This window comes from Pristiophorus japonicus, chromosome 5, assembly GCF_044704955.1.
Source record: "Pristiophorus japonicus isolate sPriJap1 chromosome 5, sPriJap1.hap1, whole genome shotgun sequence".
Classification (NCBI taxonomy): domain Eukaryota; kingdom Metazoa; phylum Chordata; class Chondrichthyes; family Pristiophoridae; genus Pristiophorus; species Pristiophorus japonicus.
This window is the reverse complement of record NC_091981.1, coordinates 219,650,672-219,657,310: the sequence shown is the minus strand read 5'-3', so window position 1 is coordinate 219,657,310 and position 6,639 is coordinate 219,650,672. Positions and strand designations below refer to the sequence as shown.

At 48.0% G+C, this 6,639-nt stretch overlaps 1 pseudogene; it reads right to left on the bottom strand.

Moving 5' to 3' along the window:
• Window positions 1–5,000: 5,000 nt before the first annotated feature.
• On the bottom strand, window positions 5,001–5,142 carry LOC139264975 (5.8S ribosomal RNA; annotated as a pseudogene).
• Between the last annotated feature and the right edge of the window lie 1,497 nt (window positions 5,143–6,639).

Below are 6,639 nucleotides of genomic sequence, written 5' to 3'. Positions count from 1 at the left end.
AAATGCACCCCCAAAGTGTCTTGGGGAGGGCAAAAGAAGCTCTTACAACACGGGAGTGCAATTTATTGGACATTTTTAAGAGGGTAGGAAACCTAGTTAATCCAGGGACTAACCTGGTTTGGAATATCCCCTTTTGCGACCCTCCTGCCATGCCGGAATTATTGTGTGATTCATATCATGCAAATACTAAGATAGAATTTCAGCATCAAGCCATGAGAAATCATGATTAACTCTAATTTATTTTATAGGCTGAATTTTTACTTCGAGGGGTGTGCGGGCTTGTGAGCGGGTTGGCAGTTAAAAGTACTGACAGCGTGTCAGGAACCCCCTTCATCCCGCTGAAATCCACCTTTAACTCGGGTGTGCTTCTCAGTGCACCAGAAACCCGCTCGGGAGAGGCAGGCGACCTCATTCAAGGATTTAGGAGCTCGTTAAAAGACTATTAAGAGAATTTTTAGCTTGAGGTTTCAGCTGTTACTGGTTGTTCGCAGGATTGACAGGCTTCCTGAAACTCGCCTGCCAAAGCAAGATGAGAGCTCAGTGGCCATTGTGCGAGTTGAACAACTGATTGCTGAAAGAAAATCACACAATTACTCTCACCTCATTCCAGCTTCCTTGCCTGAGGTAAAGGCTTTTGCTGACAGCATTTGTGCAGAGAATTTTCTTTCAGGAGTTTGCAGGTGATTTTTGCAACCTCGGAAGCCACTCTCACTACATTGGAGGATTGTGCTTCTGATCTCCATTTTACCTAACATCGATCAAGGTGACGCTTATGCTGTTTCACCTTGGACCTCAGATTCAGACCAAGACAAGTCCCAGCAACAACACCACCACCAGCAGCAGCAACAGCCTTCTCCTGACCCACCTGCTGCTCCACAGGAGAGAGGGGATGAGCTTGGCGTGCACCTCGCCGAGGGCAATAGCCCAACAGTGAGTATACAGGCAGAGGATGAGCTTTCTGGACATGACTGAATACCAGTGCCTCAGGAGGCTCAGCTTATCATGTCAGGTCGTGGCAGACATTTGTAGCTTGCTGGAAAAAGACCTGCTGCCAAGTAGACCTGGTGGACATACCTTACCAGTGGCTGTCAAAGTCACCACCGACCTCAACTTCTTCGTCTCAGGCTACTTCCAGGGATCTGTAGCAGATATTTTCAGGATCTTGCAGTGGGTTACTCAGAGATGCATCACCCAGGTGACCGATGCCATGGTTCACAAGTCAGGCACTTAGTTAAACTTTGCCACTGATGAAGCCAGTGTTACTGAGCGAGCGCTTGTCTTTGCCGCTCTGCCTTGCTACTCTACCTGGCTTCCCACAGGTGCAAGGTGTCATTAACTGCACACATGCGCCCATCAAGGCACCCCAGATCACCCAGGAGTGTTTGTCAACTGGAAGGGCTTCCATCCCCTCAATGTGTAGCTCGTCTGCAACCATAAAAGATTCATCATGCATGTGTGCGCGAGATTCCCTGGGAGTTGTCATGACTCTTTCTTCCTGCGCCAGTTCACCCTCCCTCAGTTCTTCGCACCTTTGACCAGACGGACCAGCTAATTGCTTGGAGACAAGGGATATCCACTGAGACGTGGCTGATGACACCCTTGAGGAGGCCAAGCAATGAGGCGGAGGAGCGCTACACTGAAAGCTACATGATGACCAGAGGTGTGATAGAGCAAGCAATCCGGATGCTGAAGATGTGCTTCAGATGCCTGGACAGATCTGGAGGAGACCCTCAGTATCCACCAGCCAGCGTCTCCAGAATGATCGTTGTATGCTGCGCACTGCACAACATAGCACAGCAGCATGGATTGAAGCTGCGGGAGGAGCAAGGCACAGAGCGCACAGCCTCTTCGGAGGAGGATGAGCAAGTGGATCATGAAAAGGAGGAGGAACCTGAGGTGGAGGTGCCACCAGCAGCCCGGAATGGCCTCATAATGTCACCATTTAGTTAAGTTACACCAGTGCACCCATATGCCACCCAGATGCTGAACCAACTTCCCTACCCCGCTCACTAACACCACAAAGCAGTTCTCAAATGACCAAACCATTCCTGCCACACACTCCCATTGCTCAAGGTTAAGTAATGTCTTACCATTCACTCCAAGTGACGAGGCCACTTTCCAAGTAGCAGGCAAAAGTGGACAAGACGGGAAAGTGGTGCAAGGAAATACATTTATGTCTGTTAAAATAGAACTGAAACTTAACACTGTAACATCTTGAAAAACACCCACGTGCATAGCCTTGAGCATCTACAATTGTGTCATTTTTCTTTTCCTAATGCTTCTACGATGTGCATACCCTGTGGCTTCAGCAGAGGTAGAAACAGGCTGCTCACTTCCTTGCTCTGACACCTTAGACACTTTTGACAGACGTCCTCTGGGTTTTGGAGCCTGTGATGGCACTGCCAAAGAATGCTCTTTCTACAACTGTGCGGGGGCAAGCTCGGCCATTGGGATCCGAGACAGCATGTGGGCTCTGAGTGAGGAGGAAGCAACGGGGGAGAAGTGGGAGTGCTTTGAGCAGAGGCTCCACTTCCACGTGCCCTCTCACCATCATCCCTCTCAAGGGCCAACTGCACTTCCCTGCTAGCAAAGAGATGGAGAACACCTTGCTGCACATCGATGGGGTCTTGGTTGGTATTCCTCTTAGATCTGGCTGCAATCAGAGCCTGCAAGCATGTTTGCTGTTGTTCACAGCAAGCATGCACTCGTTTGACTGGCACATTTGATGCTCCAGGCAGGTGGCCACCCTTTCCATGGAAGAGAACATCGTGGCCATCGCCTGCAAGATGGTGATGCTCATGTTGGAGATGAAATCCTCCATTCTCCCTACAATCACGCACATCGCGGCTGGAAAAGCTGCCAGAACCTCGCGCATTTGTTGCTGCTCCTTCAAGATCAGCCTCCTTGTCGACTGCCCCTGAGGTTCAACATCTGCCTCCAGGCGAGCAGAGCTTGGAGGGTCCTCGTGCCGCCCCATCCCCTGACGAGGACTCTCCTCTGCTATCTCAGTTTCTACCATCTGCTCGTGCTCACTTGTGATGTGTGACACACCAGGTAACAACAGTACTCTCTCACAGGACCCACCGATGTGTGCGTATCTGCGCTGGTGCTGGGAGTGCATGGGTCCTGTGACGGTGCACCCTCAGAGACTGCAGCTTCCTCTGAGGAGTCATCTTCCTCCTCCGACTGGACAGTGGAGAGGGGAGGAGGGAGGGGGCACTTGATGGACTTGTGGGAGAGTAAAGACATGAATTAGAACTGTTTTGATTAGAATGTTGTAAATTACCATTATGCACTTGATTATGTTTCACTGGCTGCTGACATGTCACCATGAGTGACTGTTGTATGCCATGTGGCTGAATTATATTTAATTCTGTCACCAGGTTTCTGAGAGGTCCTCCTCTCTCCATCTCCCACCGTCAGCAGCTCTGCATCTCTGCTTATGTCGAGTGCCTCCTCCTCTGATGGCGCCACCATTGGAGGGCCATCTCCACTTCTCAGCCTCTCCCGGATGTTCTCGCTCTCTTCTCCTGCAGGGAGGGTAAGAAGAGAACATTAAGTGAGAATGATGGACTGAGTGTAAGGAATGGATGGGCTACATCTGTAGAGGGTGACTATGAGGGAGTGGAGTAACACTGCCAAATGGCCTCCTCTGGCATTACTTTCTATGATTCTATGGGCTAGACTTTCCCTAAAGCCCCTCACCGCCTGATTGCCACCCAGAAATTCTGCTAAGGTTCTGCCACTAACACTGGCGAACATTTCCATAATAAAGGTAAGAAATACAGCCCGGCAAGAAAATGGATCTTGCACCAAAATTCTCAGCGGCTTCTCAGCGGTTAAAGCTGAAACTAGGAAAACGGGCGGTTCTTATTAGAATGGACGGTAAGTATTTAAAATTTAGTCCGAAGCTGCGGTTTGGTCTAGGGAGAGGGGAAATCTTAAAAAATATTTTTTCACTTAAAAAAAAAAGTTCGAAAACATTCTCAAGACAGTTTTTAAAGTAATCGTTGGTTCATAATTTTAAAAATAATAAAAAACCTCTAACTTACCTTTCTTTGCAGGGTACTCACCTACCGCCCTGTTTCAGGCAGCTTTTGCTCGGTTTCCTTGGCGGTGGGTATGGGCCCCCGTTGAGGCCAAACTTAGATTCTGGCGGTTTTCTTGGCGGTACACATGGGCGGTTACTCCCCAGTGGTCTTTTCAAAATGTGGGTGGAAATCTTTAAAAAAATAAAGAGGGAAACTTTCGCCGGGCAGTTTCTCATCAAAAAACAGCTGTACCGCCGAGAAAACCGCCGAAAATGAAGGTTAAAGTCTACCCCTGTGATTACATTAGGATGAGGGCGAGTGCCAGTGGTAGATAGTCAGATGGGATGTGAGTAGGTACATAGACAGAGAGGGATGGGTGCACCTGCAAGGTAGGTTGGTGCAGGGAGTGATGGGCATGATTAGGCTTGGGAAGGCAGCGTTATGGGGTTGGGGTGACACGCACATCAAGATGTAGTTGAATGTGGCATTGTACTCACCTTTCCTGACCTCATGAGGTCATTCAATCGCTTCCTGCACTGGATCCAGTCCTGACAACAGTTCTGCTGTTCACTTCCTTGGTGATCTCCAGCCATGCCCTCTTGGTTTCACGGCAACAGCTATCTCTCAGACCAATCTCTGGACTGCCTCCAACAACCTGCAACTCTACTCTGTCCACTGCCCCTTTAAATAGGTGAAGTCTAGTCATCCGTGATGTCATCAGACCCGCTCCAGTTAACTCGCCAGGAAACCCGCATGACTAACTCAATTGGAGTACTTAAGTTAAAAAGAGACTGCAGAACGTGCCGATGGAACATTTGGGATAGCGACCCGCTACTCACACCCAGCCCGAGGCTAAGGTAAAAATTCAGCCCGATATCTCCGAGTACTGCTCTTATTGGCTGCTGACTGAAATGTCGGAGGCTATACTGTTTTAAAAGAACACAAGTAGTATAGCAAGTAATGGTCAATGCACCCTCAGACAGGCGGAACCCAGGGCCGCAAAGTGCGTTCAAAGTGTCGATGATCAATGTGTCCTGCAATTCACATTAATTCTCGCAGCTAGCTGCGTTCTTCATCGGCGCACGAGCCGAGTGATCCACCGCTAAGAGTTGTTCGTTTTTTTTCGTTTTAAGGCTTTAAATCGGTATGTCTTATGGTCAATTAAAGGGCAATTGTTCCTCTGTAGATGTTCGTTACATCCTCAAAGAACTCCAGCAAATTTGTCAAACATGACTTCTCCTTCATCAATCCATGCTGACTCTGCCTGACCCAATTTTGCTTTTCCAAATGTCCTGCTACTGCTTCTTTAATAATGGACTCCAACATTTTCCCAATCACAGATATTAAGCTAACTCGTCTATCATTTACTGCTTTTTGTCTGCCTCCTTTTTTAAATAGGGGCGTTACATTTGCAGTTTTCCAATCTGCTGGGACCTCCGCAGAATCCAGGGAATTTTGGTAAATTACAACCAATGCATCCAGAATCCCTGCCGCTACTTCTCTAAAGACCCAGAATCCAGGGAATTTTGGTAAAATACAACCAATACATCTACTTCTCTTCAGACCCTAGGATGCAAGCATCAGGTCCAGGGGATTTATCTGCCTTTAGTCCCATTTGTTATATTATTTTACAGTTGGAGCAAGGTGTGACACTTTGAGGAGTGATGGATGCATTCTAGTTCTAGGATTTTTGTATATAGAAACATAGAAAATTGGTGCAGGAGTAGGCCATTCAGCCCTTCGAGCCTGCATCACCATTCAATATGATCATGGTTGATCATGCAACTTCAGTACCCCATTCCTGCTTTCTCTCCATACCCCTTGATCCCTTTAGCCATAAGGGCCATATCTAACTCCCTCTTGAATATATCTAATGAACTGGCATCAACAACTCTCTGCAGTAGAGAATTCCACAGGTTCACAATTCTCTGAGTGAAGAAGTTTCTCCTCATTCGGTCCTAAATGGCTTACTCCTTATCCTGTGACCCTGGTTCTGGACTTCCCCAACATCGGGAACATTCTTCCTGCATCTAACCTGTTCAATTCCGTCAGAATTTTTAATGTTTCTATGAGATCCCCTCTCATTCTTCTAAATTCCAGTGAATATAAGCCTAGTCGACCCAGTCTTTCTTCATATATCAGTCCTGCCATCCCGGGAATCAGTCTGGTGAACCTTCGCTGCACTCCCTCAATAGCAAGAATGTTCTTCCTCAGATTAGGAGACCAAAACTGGACACAATATTCAAGGTGTGGCCTCACCAAGGCCCTGTACAACTGCAGTAAGACCTCCCTGCTCCTATATTCAAATCCTCTCGCTATGAAGGCCAACATGCCATTTGCCTTCTTCACCGCCTGCTGTACCTGCATGCCAACTTTCAATGACTGATGTACCATGACACCCAGGTCTCGTTGCACCTTCCCTGTTCCTAATCTGTCACCATTCAGATAATATTCTGCCTTCCTGTTTTTGCCACCAAAGTGGATAACCTCACACTTATCTACATTATACTGCATCTGCCATGCATTTGCCCACTCACCTAACCTGTCCAAGTCACCCTGCAGCCTCCTAGCATCCTCCTCACAGCTCACACTGCCACCCAGCTTAGTG